The sequence below is a fragment of the Hordeum vulgare genome, chromosome 7H (assembly GCF_904849725.1).
Source record: "Hordeum vulgare subsp. vulgare chromosome 7H, MorexV3_pseudomolecules_assembly, whole genome shotgun sequence".
In the NCBI taxonomy this organism is placed as follows: domain Eukaryota; kingdom Viridiplantae; phylum Streptophyta; class Magnoliopsida; order Poales; family Poaceae; genus Hordeum; species Hordeum vulgare.
The window spans coordinates 516452829-516470943 of record NC_058524.1 but is presented as its reverse complement, the minus strand read 5'-3'; the positions used below and the strand labels follow the sequence as shown (position 1 = coordinate 516470943).

At 43.9% G+C, this 18115-nt stretch overlaps 1 pseudogene; it reads left to right on the top strand.

Moving 5' to 3' along the window:
• The first annotated feature begins 15819 nt into the window (after positions 1-15819).
• LOC123413029 lies at positions 15820-17838 on the top strand (annotated as a pseudogene).
• Positions 17839-18115: the final 277 nt, after the last annotated feature.

Here is an 18115-nt window from a genome sequence, read left to right as displayed (position 1 = left end):
ACTAAGTATGCTTTTCACGAGCACATGGCTCTTGCGTCGAGGCAATTCTGGGGCAACAAGAGGAACTCAAGACCCAACTTCACCAAGAACAACTCAAGTGGGTTCAAACCCAAGCAACTAGTGAGGACATGCTATAACTGTGGTAATGTGAGCCATTTCATGGAGGAATGTCCTTATGAGAAGAGGGAAGAAAACGGAGGCAAGCTCATTCGCAAGGACAAAACAAAGTCATTCCCAAGCAAGAACAACTTTGTCAAGAAACCCCATCCAAAGGGTATGGTGGCACTTGAAGAGTACCCCTCCGATGATGATGATGATGATGATATGGTGGCAACTGCGACTGTCGCCATTGCGACTCCTTCTTGAAAGAAGGTGTCCCTCTTCAACGCTCCCAATGATAATCACATCGCCAAGTGCCTCATGGCCAAAGGTATCACTCAGGTAACACCCAGCATTAAGACCAACATCACTAGTGCTCCCTCATTATTGAATTGTGTTAATGATAGTGATGTTGTGGAACTTAATGAGCATGATCTCGAGAAATTTCTATGTACTATCAAAGGAGAAACCAAGAGGCACTTTGTTGCCCTTTTGGAACAATTGGGTGAGGCTAATGACCTCATCGAGTCTCATGAGGAGACCATCTCCGAGATGCAAGGTCATAGTCGTGACTATGCCGATGAGATTGCTGAACTTTCTATTGCTCTAGAAACAGAGCGCACTCTTCGTTTGGCTCCTGAGGAGTCATACAACGATGACTGCGCTAAATTGCAAAAGAAACTAGATCATGCTACTGTTCTTACTCGTATGCTTAAGTCTGAAAAGGATGCTCTTGGGGTTGACCATGACAGACTCAAAATGGAGTTTGACACACTTGTCAAGGCTCACAAGGTCTTGAAAGGTAGTCATTTCTCCCTGAAAGAGTCTCATGATCAACTTCAAGCAAAGCTTACCAAGGAAATCTCTACTTGTCCTCCTTTTGTTTTAATTGATAATGCTTGTACAACTAACCCTTGTTGTGAGCATGTACATCTTGTGGAGGAAAATGCCAAGTTGAAGGATAAACTTGAGAAGGGCCTTGTGTCATGCATCCAAGGCAAGAAGAGCCTGAATGACCTTTTGAGCAATCAAAAGGGTGTGGTAGGAAAGGAGGGGCTTGGACTTACATCTAAGTCTAAAAGAAAAAGAAAGAACAGGAACAACAGATCCCCCACCCTCATGGACATCTTTGTCAAAGAGGGCGAAGGGACTCAGGAGGTGAACAGGAGCAAGGTGGAAAATGGGAGCATCAAGAAGGGAAAAACCATTCCTACCAACCCGGCCGACAAACTAAATCCTTCCTATGTTTTATGTCGTGCTAGTGATGGGCATGTTTATGCCAAATTTATTGGTTCTTCATATGAGTACATTGAATGTGCTATTTGGGTTCCTAAGACCCTTGTCTCTAACATTAAAGGACCCATTCAAAAATGGGTACCTAAAACCAAGCCTTGATCTATTGTAGGAGTTTGCTTCCGGAGGGGTGTCATGGTTGCTCGATAGTGGAGCAACAAATCATATGACCGGAAGCAAGGACTTAGTGGTGGATGTGCATCCTTCCCCATCTATGCCCACCCATGTCCAATTCGTCGATGCATCATCGTCAAAGGTATTTGGATTTGGTAAGGTGGTCATCTCTCAAGAGTTATCTATTGAGAAGGTCATGCTTGTTGAGTCCCTTGCTTATAATTTACTTTCGGTTCGTCAACTTGCAATTATGGGCTTTTCCACATTCTTTAATCTTGATACTGTGGTCCTTTTGTGGAGCAAGACTCTTAAAGTAGCCTATGTTGGACATGTCGAAAATGGTCTCTATGTGGTGAACTTTTCAAAGCGACCCACTAAGACTGCGACATGTCTAATGGCTAAAGTTGATGTGGGATGGCTTTGGCATCGCCGACTAGCTCATGTCAATATGAGATCTTTGCAAAGTCTCCTTAAAGGGGACCATATTCGTGGACAACAAATGTGAGTTTTGCCAGGGATCGTGCTTGCAGTGCCTGCATTGAATGAAAAATCCATGAAACTGCTCATCGTCCAACGACTCTCATTTACACTAAGAGACCGTTGGAGCTCCTTCATATGGATCCCTTCGGTCACCCATCATTTGATAGTCTTGGGGCAGAAAGTACTGCTTGGTGATTGTTGATGATTACTCAAGATACACTTGGGTATATTTCTTCAAGAGGAAGAGTGAGACTCAACAGACTATTATCAACTTTGCTAATGAAGCTCAACGTCAACATGAAGCAAAGATTTTGATGATCAGAAGTGACAACGACACCGAGTTCAAGAACTACACCTTGGATGAGTTTCTAGGTGATGAGAGAATAAAACATCAATATTCGGCACCATATACCCGTCAACAAAATGGTGTGGCGGAAAGGAAGAACCGGACACTGATGGACGCTGCAAGAACAATGATGGCGGAATTCAAATCTCCATATAACTTTTGGGCTGAAGCCATCAACACAGCATGTCATGCGTCCAATCGGCTCTATATCCGCAAAGGCTTGAACAAGACCCCATATGAGATTCTCACCGCAAACAAACCCAATCTCAAGTAATTCCGGGTATTCGGGTGTAAGTGTTTCATTCTCAAGAAAGGTGCACGTTTAGCTAAATTTTATTCTAGAGCACATGAGGGCATCTTTGTTGGTTATGCTACAAACTCTCATGCTTACCGTGTCCTCAACAAGTCCACCGGACTCATTGAGGAGACGTGTAACGTGGAGTTTGATGAAAATAATGGCTCCCAAGTGGAGCAAAGTGGTCTTTGTGATATAGGTGATGAAATTCCTCCCTAAGCCATAAGAAGAATGGGGATTGGTCAAATACTCCCCATTGAGGAACCCCTTGTGGCCGAAGGAGAAGGATAATGCTCTACTAAAATGGAGCCATCACCCCCACAAGCCCCACACGCTTCCGATGAACAAAGATAAGACTCTCAACAAAATGAACAAGCTCAAGGTCAAGATAAATTGCCCAACAATGATAATGTGTCCCATGATATTCAAGCACTTACCCAAGGTTCCGAACCTGCTCATGATCAAGATCAAGTGCAACCAGAAGATCCAGACCAAGTAGAAGCACAAGATCAAGATCAAGAACAACCACAAGTACAAGGACAAACAAGTGAACCTGCTCAAGTAGAAAGTCAAGATGATCAGGATACTGTCTCACAATTCCCTTCTGCAGCACCAACAACCGGTGCCAAGGGAGGCTCAAGACGCAAGGGAAAGTAGAGTAAACAAGTCGATGCTCCCCAGTTATCCAATGAAGAACTCTTGGAGCGTCGAGCAGCCAAGATTGCGAACAAGCTGAGAGTCAAGTCACATCTTATGAAGAATGTACTTGGCAGTTTAAAAAGGGGAGTATCCACCCGTCAACAGATTAGAAATTATTGTGAGCATCACGCGTTTGTTTCATTTTGTGAACCTCAACAGGTACAGGAAGCGCTCGATGATGAGGATTGGCTTATGGTCATGCATGAAGAACTTAACAACTTCGAGCATAACCAAGTCTGGGATTTAGTGCCAAGGCCAACGAAGGAACATAATGTCATCGGGACCAAATGGATATTCAAGAACAAGAAAGATGCCAATGGGATTGTGATTCGAAACAAGGCAAGATTGGTGGCTCAAGGCTACTCCCAAGTCGAGGGTATCGACTACGGTGAAACCTTTGCCCCTGTTGCTCGTCTAGAATCTATTTGCATGCTGCTTGCATTTGCTTCTCATCATAACTTCAAATTACAACAAATGGATGTGAAAAGTGCCTTTCTTAATGGTCCTTTAAATGAGTTGGTCTATGTCAAACAACCCCCGGGATTCGAACATCCCAAGCTCCCCAATCATGTGTACAAACTTAATAAGGCACTCTATGGCCTTAAACAAGCCCCACGTGCGTGGTATGAGTATCTTACTGAGTTGTTACAAGATCGTGGGTTTGAAATTGGGAAGATAGATCCCACTCTTTTTACTAAGAGGGTTAAAAGGGATTTGTTCATATGACAACCATATGTTGATGATATTATCTTTGGCTCTCCTAACATTTCTTTCAATGAAGAATTTGTTGCACTAATGACTGAGAAATTTGAGATGTCCATGATGGGAGAGTTGAAGTTCTTCCTCGGCTTCGAGATTAAACAAGGCCTAGAAGGGACCTTCATCAAACAAGCCAAGTACACTCAAGACGTGTAACGTGGAGTTTGATGAAAATAATGGCTCCCAAGTGGAGCAAAGTGGTCTTTGTGATGTAGGTGATGAAATTCCTCCCCAAGCCATAAGAAGAATGGGGATTGGTCAAATACTCCCCATTGAGGAGCCCCTTGTGGCCGAAGGAGAAGGACAATGCTCTACTCAAGTGGAGCCATCATCCTCACAAGTCCCACCCGCTTCCGATGAACAAAGAGAAGACCCTCAACAAGTTGAACAAACTCAAGATCAAGACCAAGTGCCTAAAGATGGTGACGTGCCCCATGAAGTACAAGCACTCACCCAAGGTTCCGAACCGGCTCAAGATCAATATCAAGTGCAACCACATGATCCAGACAAAATAGAAGCACAAGATCAAGATCAAGAGCAACCACAAGAACAAGGACAAACTAGTGAACCTGCTCAAGTCGAAGATCAAGTTGATCAGGATGCTGTCTCTCAATTCCCTTCTGCGGCGCCTAAAAGGGGTACTGGTGCCAAGGGAGGATCAAAACGCAAGGGCACGCAAAGCAATCAAGTCGATGTTCCCCAGTTATCCAATGAAGAACTCTTGGAGCGTCGCGTAGCCAAGATTGCGAACAAGCTGAGAGTCAAGTCACATCTTATGAAGAATGTACTTGGTAGTTTGAAAAAGGGAGTATCCACTCGTCAACAAATTTGGAATTATTGTGAGCATCACGCGTTTGTTTCGTATTGTGAACCTCAACAGGTACAGGAAGCGCTCAATGATGAGGATTGGCTTATGGCCATGCATGAATAACTCAACAATTTCGAGCGCAATTAAGTCTGGGATTTAGTGCCAAGGCCAAAGGAGGAACATAATGTCATCGGGACCAAATGGATCTTCAAAAACAAGAATGATGCCAATGGGATTGTGATTCGACACAAGGCAAGATTGGTGGCTCAAGGCTACTCCCAAGTCGAGGGTATCGACTACGGTGAAACCTTTGCCCCTGTTGCTCGTTTAGAATCTATTCGCATGATGCTTGCATTTTCTTCTCATCATAATTTCAAATTACAACAAATGGATGTGAAAAGTGCCTTTCTTAATGGTCCTTTGAATGAGTTGGTATATGTCAAACAACCCCCGGGGTTCGAACATCCCAAGCTCCCCAATCATGTGTACAAACTTAATAAGGCACTCTATGGCCTTAAACAAGCCCCACGTGCATGGTATGAGTATCTTACTGAGTTGTTACAAGATCGTGGGTTTGAAATAGGGAAGATTGATCCCACTCTTTTTACTAAGAGGGTCAAAGGGGATTTGTTCATATGCCAACTATATGTTGATGACATCATTTTTGGTTCTCCTAACGAATCTTTCAATGAAGAATTTGCTGCACTGATGACCGAGAAATTTGAGATGTCTATGATGGGTGAGTTGAAGTTCTTCCTCGGGTTCGATATCAAACAAGGCTTAGAAGGGACTTTCATTAAACAATCCATGTACACTCAAGACATGCTCAAGAGGTTTGAGCTAGAGGATGTCAAGCCGGTCAAGTTTCCCATGCCAACACGATGCAAGCTTGACAGTGATCCCAATGGTAAAGCAGTGGATCAAAAGGTATATCGCTCCATCATTGGATCCCTGCTTTACCTTTGTGCATCTAGACCAGATATCATGTTGAGTGTAGGGATTTGTGCACCATTTCAATCCGCACCAAAGGAAAATCATTACATGGCTGTCAAACGAATCTTTCGATATTTGGCTCATACCCCAAACTTTGGTCTATGGTATCCCAAAGGAGCAAACTTTAACCTAGTGGGCTATTCTGACTCAGATTGGGCAGGAGACTGTGTGGGGAGGAAGTCAACCTCTGGAGGGTGCCAATTCCTTGGTCGTTCACTGGTAAGTTGGTCTTCAAAGAAGCAGAATTCTGTATCACTATCCTCCACCGAAGCTGAGTATGTAGCAAGTGCAAGTTGTTGTGCCCAGTTGCTATGGATGAGGCAAACTTTAAAGGACTATGGTGTCACTTGTGACAAAGTGCCTCTCCTATGTGACAATCAAAGTGCTATCAATATTTCTCTCAATCGGGTTCAACACAGCAAGACCAAGCACATTGATATTCACCATCACTTCATTCGTGAACATATCAATCTAGGTGATATTGAGATTCACTTCATCAACACTGAAGAGCAACTTGTAGATATTTTCACTAAGCCCCTAGATGAAGCAAGGTTACGGGAGTTAAGGCATGAGCTAAATATCATTGATTCAAGTAATGTGGATTGAAACTAGGCACTTTGCACCTCACTCTACATTACATCTTGCACTTTACTACCGCTGGGGGAGCAGTACTACCGCTCACCATGCGGTACTACCGCCCCCAGCACGGTACTAATTTTTTACTACCACTGTGGGCGCGGTACTACCGCATGTAGAGCGGTACTACCGCGATGACTGCGGTACTACTGCGCCGCCTCGCCCAGGGGACTATTTAAAGGGCCGGGAGGCCTTTCTCTTTTCCCCTCAGCCCCGAGTTCTTCCATGTCTCTCTCTCTCCTCTCCTCAAAAACTTCCCTAAGGCATCGCCGGATCTCCCTATCCGGCCATCGTCCTCCGATTCCGACCGGTGGGACTCTTCCCCACGCGCAATGGACACCGGTACTGCCCCTCATCTGCACTCTTATGCTTTGTTCGCTGATTCAATCTAGGGTTAGGGCATATGGTCTCATGGCATCGTGATTGGGATTTAGTGGCAACTTTTTGGTAATATGATTCCTTGCATAGGTGGTGTGTGTGCCTAGGCCTGCATAGGATCCAGATCTACGGTTTTCAATCTACTCCACCATTTTTCCCTGTCAAATTTGCTTAGATCTGTGATTAGGCCGTCCCGAGCGGTACTACCGCTCCTCGTGGCGTGGTACTACCGCTCGAGGAGCGGTACTACCGCTTGTAGAGCGGTAGTAAAATTTTACTACCGCTCCAGAAGCGGTAGTAAAATTTTACTACCGCTCCACCTACGGTACTACCGCTCCCCTTTGTGCACACACACAGATCTATTGTGTTTTATGGAGTTTTTGGTCTTTCTTGTTCATTGCTTTGACTTGTTTCTCCCTTCTTTCGTGTTTTGTGTGTTGTTTGCGTGTCCCAGGTGGTGGTTCCCGTCGTTCCAACCCGTCTCGGACTGCCAGTTCCAAGCGACCTTCCTCTGATCTGTCTGAAGGCTCCAATGCCCCCAAGCGCTCGTTCAAGAAGCCTACTCCAAAGAAGCCCTCAGTCAACTGGAACACTATGCCGCTTGCCGAGTTCCAACATCGTCGCAAGCTCAACCCATATGCCAACAATAGGGAGGATTTCCCTGGCAGTGAACAGTTTTGGACTCGCGATCAATTCTTAATCTATGAAGACGTTCTCAGATCAAAGAAGAACATCTATGTCCTGGTGCAGTGGATTGATCTTGAACATTTGAGGAAGGACATGTCTTATTTTGGGGAGGCCATTGCTATGGTGGACCAACTTCAGATTGCGGACCTCATCTCGTTTCACCAAGATTTTTATATTTCCATTGTATCTCACTTCTTTGCTACAGTGCACTTTCACCATGATGACGCTCGTACTATGACTTGGATGACAAATGGAATGCAGCTGACTGCTACCTGGAAAGACTTCATGGATCTTCTTCAGGTCAGGGATGAGGGCCTCACTACTGTTGTTGGCTTGCGCCCCCATGCCAAGGCTCAAGCCGCTCCAAAGGATAAGCTGCTCCCGTACCTCTCTGTGAAGCAAACCCCCACTGGCGAGGTATCCTATGTCATGAACCCTTTCTTGGATGTGATGCACCGGATTTTTCGCAACACGTTGTTTCCCATGGTTGGCAACAAGGACCAGGTGCACTCTTACCTAGTAGACATGCTTCTCATGTGTCAGAAAGCGAAGAATCGTCAGTGTCAGCCCCTTGATGTTTCTCATGTCATGTGGACTGAACTCTACTCTGCAGTCATTAACCATGAGCCCATCAAGCTGCGTCAGAAAGACAAATGGGCCAACACCTCCTCTCGTGAGGCTGCCCCAAGGGATTCTGATGACGATCTGCCAGGCGCTGAGGATGAGGCCCCTCCAGAGGCTCCTCGACAGGGTGAGGGTTCCCACACATCTGCAGAACCGTCTTGGGCCACACAGCTCACTGACAGGATGAAGACCCTGTTCTGTATGCAGGCCAAGGGCCAGTATAACACACATGTTGCTCAGAAGGAGAGTCGCCAGCGCGACAAGTTGATCATGAGGAAGCTTGACATACCCTTCTCCAGCGGTTCTGAGAGTGAGATCACACCCGAGGCGGAATGGATGGAGAAGCATCGACTTCAGTGGGCTGCATCTGAGGAGGACACCGACGTTGGCTCAGATGAGGAGTATCGTGATGAGGAGGACACCGACTGATGTTTCTACCACCTGGGTGTTAGGGCTCCTCTCTGCCTTTTTGGTGTTTCGATGCCAAAGGGGGAGAGAGTGTAGGATTTGCTCGTTCTCTAGTTTTTCTGGTCTATTGGTTTGATAAAACTTTGTTGCTTTCGTTCGCTACTTTTGCTTTATGGTTGAGACCGAGTCGTCAGATCCTATCTTAATGTGAGATATATGTTTTATCTTGCTTATCTTCTGTCTCAGTATTATCAGTTTTATCATTTTATTATTAACCTGTGAGACATAGTATCTTGTGCCAGTATTCCTTTGCTCACATGCTTTGCCATGCTCCAATATTCTTCATCCCTCGTACGTATGTAGTAAGGAATGCTTAGTCTATATAATCTAGGGGGAGTGTTCTCTCTGTGGTTAGTTGTTGGTATGCACATACCCAGAGGAAACTAGCCCCCCTTGTGATATCTTTGAAGTTTGCATATGCCTATCTCTATTTTTTGTGCAAATCCAACATTGTCATCAATCCACCAAAAAGGGGGAGATTGTTAGGGCATATTTCTCCTAAGTAGAAGACCATGGTTACAATGTTTAGTGGCTCTCGCATGCATATCTGTTTATCTGTCAAAGAGACATATTACTTTGTCTTCTCCTTTGTGTTTGCTTGCAGATTACAGCTTAGTCCAATGCACGAGCACTCTTATTACTGTTCACATCATTCGGTTGTGCAAGTGAAAGGCAATAATGACGATATATGATGAAGTGACCGAGCCTGAAAAAGCTAGTATGAACTAGATCTATTTTGTTTTTGTAAATATAACTAGCTCATCGTTCCTAATTCAGCTTTGTTGTGAGAGAAACATGTTTACAATGACAACTTAGAGATCATAGTTTCTGATGCCATGCTTAATTAGCTAGGAGCTTATAATGGTTTGTCTTGGATGCCAACATGAATTGTGAGATGATTATGATGTAGTATGATAGGATGGTATCCTCCTTTGAATGATTCAAGTGGCTTGACTTGGCGCATGTTTACGCATGTAGTTGAAACAAAATCAACATAGCCTCTATGATATTCATGTTCATGGTGATTTATGTCCTACTCATGCTTGCACTCAATATTGGTTAATCTCAATGCATTTTGATGACTGTTGTCGCTCTCTAGTTGGTCGCTTCCCAGTCTTTTGCTAGCCTTCACTTGTACTAAGCGGGAATACTGCTTGTGCATCCACTTCCATAAACCCAAATTTGTTCCATATGAGTCCACCATACCTACCTATATGCTGTATCTACCTGCCGTTCCAAGCAAATTTGCATGTGCCATTCTCTAAACCTTCTAGTAATAATCTGTTTTGCATGCCCGAACTGCTCATGTGGTGACAAGGGGCGATCAGTATCTTCCATGCTAGGCGTGTTATCCTCGATACGTGTTTATTCACTATCACTCACGAGAAAGGGGCCGGTAATTGGAACGCCCAGTTCCATGCTCAAATCGAAAAGATAATTGCAAACAAAACTCCCCCTGGACTGTTGTTGGTATGGACGGCACCCGAGCATTCGGCTAGTCGTGGAGTGTGATTGATCGGTGGTGGGGGAGTCAAAACTTTACTTTTCTGTTTGGGAACCGCCTATAGTATGTGTAGCATGGAAGATGGTGAAAACTCTTGGACATTGCGTTGACAATGAAAGCATGCCAGCCAAAATTACTTATCTCTGTTTTAAAAGCATGAGCTCTCGCACCTCTGCAAATAAATGCTTCCCTCTGCGAAGGGTCTATCTATTTATGTTTATGTTGAGTGATCCCCTTCTTATAAAAGCACCAATTAGAGAGCACCTCTGTCATTTCTATGCTTTGCTTTTAATTGTTATTGAGTATGACTGTGACTGGATCTTCTTTGCCATGAATTAAAATGTTCAGTCAGCCCTTGGTCTTTGAAGGTGCTCTGCATTTATGTTTTGCGGTCTCAGAAAGAGCTAGCGAGATACCATCTGTTCATACTGCTTCATGATTGTTTTGATTGAAGTGTTGACGTTTGAAACTTATTATTATTGCTCGCTAGTTGATTATGCCATTGATATGAGTTACTCTTGAGACCTAAATGTCATTGCTTATGTGGTTAGCTTATGATCTTGGTGAAAATCTGAATATGAGTTAGACATAATTGCAACAACAAGATCAAACAGAGTTCGTAAAAGTTTTTCTTCTGTCTCTTTCATTTTGTCAACTGAATTGCTTGAGGACAAGCAAGGCTTTAAGCTTGGGGGAGTTGATACGTCTCCGTCGTATCTACTTTTCCAAACTCTTTTGCCCTTGTTTTGGACTCTAATTTGCATGATTTGAATGGAACTAACCCGGACTAACGTTGTTTTCAGCAGAATTGCCATGGTGTTGTTTTTGCGCAGAAATAAAAGTTCTCGGAATGACTTGGAAATTTATGAGGATTTTTTGTGGAATATATAAAAAATACTGGCGCAAGAATCAACCGGAGGAGTGGAGCGAGGAGCCCACAAGCCCACTGATACGTCTCCAACGTATCTATAATTTTTGATGGTTTCATGCTATTATCTTGTCAAACTTTGGATGTTTTGTATGCCTTCTATATCTTTTTTGGGACTAACCTATTAACTCAGTGCCAAGTGTCAGTTCTTGTTTTTTCCGTGTTTTTGACCCTGTTCAGAGGAGGATTTTAAACGGAGTCCAAATGGAATAAAACTTCCGAAAAGATTTTTTCCGAAATAGAAGAAGATTGGGAAGCTTGAGAACCAAGGCAGGGGGCCACCAGGGACCCCACAAGCCCCCTAGCCGCGGCCAGGGGGCCCGCGCCTCCCAGGCTTGTGGGCTCCCTGGGCCACCACTACCCTAGGTATTTCGCCTGTAAATTCCCATAAATTCCAGAAAAAATCACGAGATCATCGAAAGTACTTTTCTGCCACCGCAAGTTTCTGTCTCCGCAAGATCCCATATGGGGCACGTTCTGGTGCCCTGCCGGAGGGGGATTCGGATACGGAGGGCTTCTTCATCAACACCATGACCTCCCCGATGATGCGTGAGTAGTTCACCATAGATCTACGGGTCTATAGCTAGTAGCTAGATGGCTTCTTCTCTCTCTTGGATCTTCAATACAAAGTTCTCCATGATGTAGCGACCCGACTCAAGACAAGTCAAGCCTCTGTGTTTCTGTGCCATCCCTGGATCAGTATGCTGGCACACACAGTACATCAATGTATATATCAAAGTGCAATCACATGTAAATAGCGTAAAACTGATATATACCTTAATTATCTCAGCGGAAGCGGTCAAGGGAGTGGAGTCCCAATGAACACCAACAGCAAGTTGAGTGTAGACCGTAACCCTGAATCGTAATCTTACTCGTCGAAGAAAAATATCTGCAACATAAGACGTTGCAGCCGTGTAGGTCAGCATATTGAATATGCCGGCAAGTCACATAAGAGAGGGATGAAAAGTAATCATCTATACTATATGCATATATGGCAGGTGGGGCTATAAGTTTTTAGCGAAAAGAAAGTTTTATCCTACATCAAGAGAGGGCTAAAAAGCAAAATTTTGTTACGTAGTTGGTTGTTAATGAGATGGTTCCGCCAACCAGTTCTCATACCCGAGTTATCAATATTACCCTCATAAAATATATATAATGGTGTTGAGAAATCCAGATAACTTCAGTTCCTTTGGTTCAAGTTGTCCATGACCGTGGACACGGCTAATCGATTAGGTTTGAATACTCTGCAGAGTTTTGCACACGTTCCCCACAAGATTTGATTGCCTCCGTGTATGTCCTTGCACTTCAGGGTGTTTGAAGATCGGATGATCAAAACATGGTCTTTCAACGGGTCCCTCTGAATCCCTGTCGATGCCCATCCATTCCTACCGTTCTTCTACATCTGCTAGCACCGCCTGTCCAGAGTCGCCGCGTTGTCCAACCAAGCCAGAGCCCATAATGACTTGTGGCTGTGCAGGTAAGCCTTGGGTCTTGAAAATATCCGTCCGTCTCTTTGAGCCCGGGTGAAGCTTTCCGCAGGATGTCATGGCCTCTCCAGCATCCCGGGTCATCCACTGGGTTCTCCAAGGAGCCGATCAACCGTCCTTCACCCAGAGTTGCATTGCGTCCTAGGTCTTGAAAAGTCTTGTCTTAACCGGTCTTGATTATTTAATCAACCTCGCATTACTCGTGTTATGCACTCAACCGAAATCCTGTCTACTCAAGCATAGCAATATGAAATTTGTCATCCCGGGGCCAAGTATCGGGGTTGTTGGGTGCCTACCACATGATACTACAATCTATACTAAAATTTCCAAGTACCTACTCAGCATGCAATTGGGCATAGGATGGTAGAACTACGATGCATAAAACATAGGTGATAGTATGATCAAAGTGACTTGCCTGGTGATGTTGACGAAGAAGAATTTTCGTTCTCGGGAAATACGTGATAGAACTATTCGTCACTCTCCGATGAAATCTATATAATAAAACATAGTATTCACATAAGCACTCACACTAGCAATCATTCTAGAAATCAATTAACAAACAGCAATAAAAGTTGATGCAATCAAAAATCAATAAGAGAGAGCGGATAAAAATCCAAAGGAAACTTCAAAGAAGCTAGGAAGCCTTCTACTACATCAAACACTATATAGTTTTTGTTCTAACTGAAAATAAAACACTAAAATAGAAAAAATAACAGAAAACAAAATATAAAATAACTAATATAACAGAGGTAAAATTTACAAAACAATATTTTTTATAAGTATTTTCAAAATAGGAAATCAAACTAGCAATGCAATCAATTCGCAAGTTAGTATAGAACTAGAATTGATTCCATGCAAACAAATAAGAACAAATAAAATAAAATTTTGTTGTTGTTGAAAAGTTACTGGTAAATATCAAAAAACAAAATATAACTTGTCACAATTACAAAAAAAAAACAAATTAAGAACAATTAATACAAAAGAAATAGCAAGAAAACAAAAAAAAGGCTAAAACAGAATCTGTTTTCCTTAAAACCCTAAGTAAAAATATATAAAAAAAATTGGAACTTAAACTACTGAATGATATGATCAATACGAAGCAGCAGCAAAAAGAATCAAATTAAAAGCTATTTTAAACTCCCGGAATAAGCAAAACAAGCTTTAATTCAAATCTGATCTAACTCAATTTTTATAAACCCAAACATAGACAAATTATATATCTGCAGAAACTACATAAAATTTGTGATCCAGCACAAAAAGAATCACCTAATTCGGAGCTATAGACTAATAGATATGAATTTTCTAAGATTGCAATTTTCTGAAAAAACTGCAATACGGGATTTGGTGAATCTCACCATGGGTGAGAGAGAGGAAGAACTCCGGCGAGGTAGCTGCTCCGGCGAGGTGGGGAGGTCGCCGGCGGGGTGGGGAATCGGCGGAGGAGGGGTGGGGCGCGCAGGGGTGTGGTGCAGCGAGGGTAGGGGCCATGGGGAGGTCGGCAGGGAGCTCCTGGACTCGACCGGGGCAGGGTTACTCCGGCGAGGTGGCCGACGGCTAGAGGCGATGAGGGTGGCGTCTCTTTGGAAAAATGGAAAGAGGACGCCGGGTGGGTTCTTATAGGGGGCTTGGGAGGAGCTGGGATGGAAGGGAGAGGGAGATCGGGAAGGGAGGATTTCCGTGTCCATGGCTAAGGAAGGTCTTGTGCACGTGAGGAAGGAGATAGAGGAAGAAGAAGATCCGGTTGGGCCAGTTTTTGGAAAGGTCTTAATGGGCCACCGTTTATTTCCATTTAAACACGATTTCTTTCCTTTTTCAAAACTAGGAAACTAAAACGATAAAAGGGAAATCAAATCAATTCGGAATATAGAGTTTCTATATACTAAAATTATCAGAAAAATAAAATCTAAATGATGGGCATTTTTCCACGGCCAAAATAAAAACTTAAAAAAATGTTTTTCAAAAAATCCCTAAAAGCATTATTTCTTTTTGCAATTATTTTCTCAAATTAAATTTTGGTTTTTTCTTGGCTCAAAATATTTCAATGAATGGCCCTGGTTTTTTGGATGGTCATTTTCCTCCGCTCTTTCTTGCGTGCAAGAATTTTGTCGGGGCGTTTTCTCGGGGAAGAAAAATATAGAAGCAAGGGAAAATATTTTGAAAGGATTCAAATGCAAACTCCATTCAAATTCTTTATAGTTGAAGAAGTCATGTCATCTTCTCTCTTTTCTTTTAAAAGATTGAATTTGAATTCATCGGAGATGGGGAAAGTCATTTTATTCCCTCTCATTCAAAAGTTTTTGAAAAGTTTCAAATTTCACACAAGTTTCAATCACTCAAGCAAACAAACAAACAATCTAATAATTATTTTAACATTCCAAAATTTGGGATGTTACACATGATCTTCATGGAGATCTATCCGATGTAATCTTCTTTTGCGGTGTGTTTGTCGAGATCCGATGAATTGTGGATTTATGATCAGATTATCTATGAATCTTATTTGAGTTTCTTCTGATCTCTCTTATGCATGATTTCATATCCTTGTAATTCTCTTCGAGTTGTGGGTTTTGTTTGGCCAGCTTGATATATGATTCTTGCAATGGGAGAAGTGCTTGGTTTTGGGTTCATACCGTGCGGTGACCTCACCCAGTGACAAAAGGGGTAGCGAGGCACGCATCGTATTGTTGCCATCAAGGGTAAAATGATGGGATTTTCATCATTGGTTTGAGTTTATCCCTCTACATCATGTCATCTTGCTTAAGGTGTTACTCTGTTTGTCATGAACTCAATACACTAGATGCATGCTGGATAGCGGTCGATGTTTGGAGTAATCTCTACTATTAAAGGGGGATCCGCCGTCGTGATGGTTCAACCACTCCAGATGGTTCAACCACGACACATCCCCTCGCTAGCACTGCCAGTTCCACCGATTTTTTTTCATCCCTCCATAAACCGATTGATTAAATACAGAAAAAAAACGTCTCATGCTTACCCCGAACCAGCTGACCACCTCGTCCCTCTCTTCCCCCACCCCGTCTCTGTGCCTCGCCTCGCCTCTCCCGTATCGGCGGCGGTTCAAACCCGCCTCAGGTCGATGAGGGCCAGGTCTCCGCCGCCGCCGCTCCCCTCGATCCATCGGCCGGCGCGGTACAGGCCTGATCCCGCGGGATCCGCCCCCCGCCGGCGCGGTACAGGGAGGCTATGGCGAGGTGGAGGAGGCGCCGAGAGGAGCCCCAGGGAGCAGTTGCTGAGGCACATGCAACTCCATCTTAGGCAGCAACAACTCTTGCCTCTTGGAGCATCGATCTAAGAAGAAGAGGAGAAAAAAATGGGAGGGAAGCTTGGGTTGTTGTTTTTGCTCGCGTGGGTCGTCGTGGCCTCCGGCTCCGTCGTGTCGCTGCCGATCAAGGCCGTGAACCTTGGTGGGTGGCTGGTGGTGGAACGCTGGATGACCAACCTGTTCCAGGGAGTAGACATGGGCTACGCTCTCATGGTGATCTACTGACAAAGAGCCAACTTGGTATACTTGCTCAAACTAATAATTTACTTTGCGATTGATCGATCCATGGAAACGCAGGACGGAACGCACGTGATGTTGTGGTCGGCGACGCAGGGGATGTTCCTGAGCGCCGTCGGCGGCAGCGGGTCCGACGTCGTGGCCAACCAGGGAGAAGCCAAGAACTGGGAGACCCTCAGGGTGAGTGCTGCTTCTTGCCTGCCTCACTCTGTAATCGCTCAGAGTTTTTTTTGCTCATTAACGATACGAGGCATTGCAGGTTGAGCTACCTCTTCCACTGACACTAATCATGTGTCGCCCTCTTCCTCGATTAATCAGCTCTGGAGAATGAAGGATTCTGATGACATGTTCATGATCCGTGTTCACGACGGCCAGTTCGTCGGCCTTGATAACAATGGCGGGCTGGTCGCCGTTCAGACCTCTCCAGGCCAAGCTGGTGAATTCAGATTATCAGAAATGCGGGCCTGGCTCGGATCAAGGCGCCAAACGGCAGATTCTTATAGGTACGTACGCCCTAAAAACATTATATTTCTTTATTTCTTGAGTTCCAAAACAAATAAAACAATGTTGTGTTCGAATTCCTGAATATATAGATCAAGACAGGGGGCGTAGTTACAGCAGATGGCGATGCAACAAGTGAAAGTTGGAGTGACACTGATCCGTCTGTTTTTACCATGAAAATAACTGGACAAATGGATGGAGACGTTCAGCTATGCAGCTTCTACGGAGCAGAAAAGACTGTCAGCATCTTACAGGTTGTGTTTTTTCTCACTTGCTCGGTTGGATATTTCCTTTGTATAAATATATAAATATAATTGTAAATATACCATCAGTACTGAAAAGCAGGTTTAGATATTTCATCTCTGGCAAGTGTCAAGGACTTCATTTCACTGGGCTTGTTGCAGGATCACTGGAAGACATTCATAACCGAAGAAGACTTTAGATTCATTTCATCAAACGGTGTGAACGCAGTGAGAATTCCAGTAGCGTGGTGGATCACCAAAACAGATGACACTCCCTCCTGTCACCCGCCAAATTATCCAGGCTACCAAGCTATGCTTGACAGGGCTTTTCAATGGGCAGAGTAAGTTGAGCTCCCCTTAGTTTCGGTTACAACAAACTAAATAGATACCCAAATACTTCACATACGTACGTTCCTTTAAAAACAATAAACAAACCTTATGCTGATTGCTGACTCTTTTTGATGCTTTTACTTCAGAAAGTACAACTTGGGTGTCATTGGGGACCTTCATGCAGCACCCTGGTCACAGAACGGACAATCCCACAGCTCATCAAGAGATGGCACCGTGGGCTGGGGAGACCAAAAAATCGACGAGACCGTCAGGGTAATTGAAGGCCTTGCAGCTAGGTGAGTCAGACAATTTGGTTCACACAATTGTGTTGTTGGCAAAATTACAGTGCTTCAACTTGCCAACACAGACAATGTTGTGCTCATGACCGGGAAGCACCACCTAGCTTTCTGAAAAGACATTGATTGTTGTGTTGAACTTGACAGGTATGCTGCCAAGAAAAGCCTTCTGGGAATCGGGCTTCTGAACGAGCCATCGGAGCAAGTGCACATCGACACCCTGAAGAAATACTACAAAGCCGGTTACAACACCGTGAGGAACCAGGTGAAGCGTGACGATGTGTATGTGATCATGGAAGGCTCGTGGGTGGCGGCGATTCCAAGATGGCCGACTTTGCCGGGCAGTTCCGGAACTGAATGTGAGTATTTTTTTGCCTATGTGTTTGATTTGCGAACTCGTTCGATACATTTATCTCTCCATAGTTATTCTGAATAATTGCATGTTGTTATAAATTTCAAGTTTGCTTCTTCACTATAAATCTTCCAATTTGTTTTTACAAGAATCTTGCGTACACAGAAAAGTGAGGCTTTGACAAGGGATTACGTGTGGACCGTCTCGAGCTCAATGAATATGTATGCTCCTTCTGTTATATTCTTGATTGTTTTTCTTGTTAGTTAGCATAAAATATTTCTA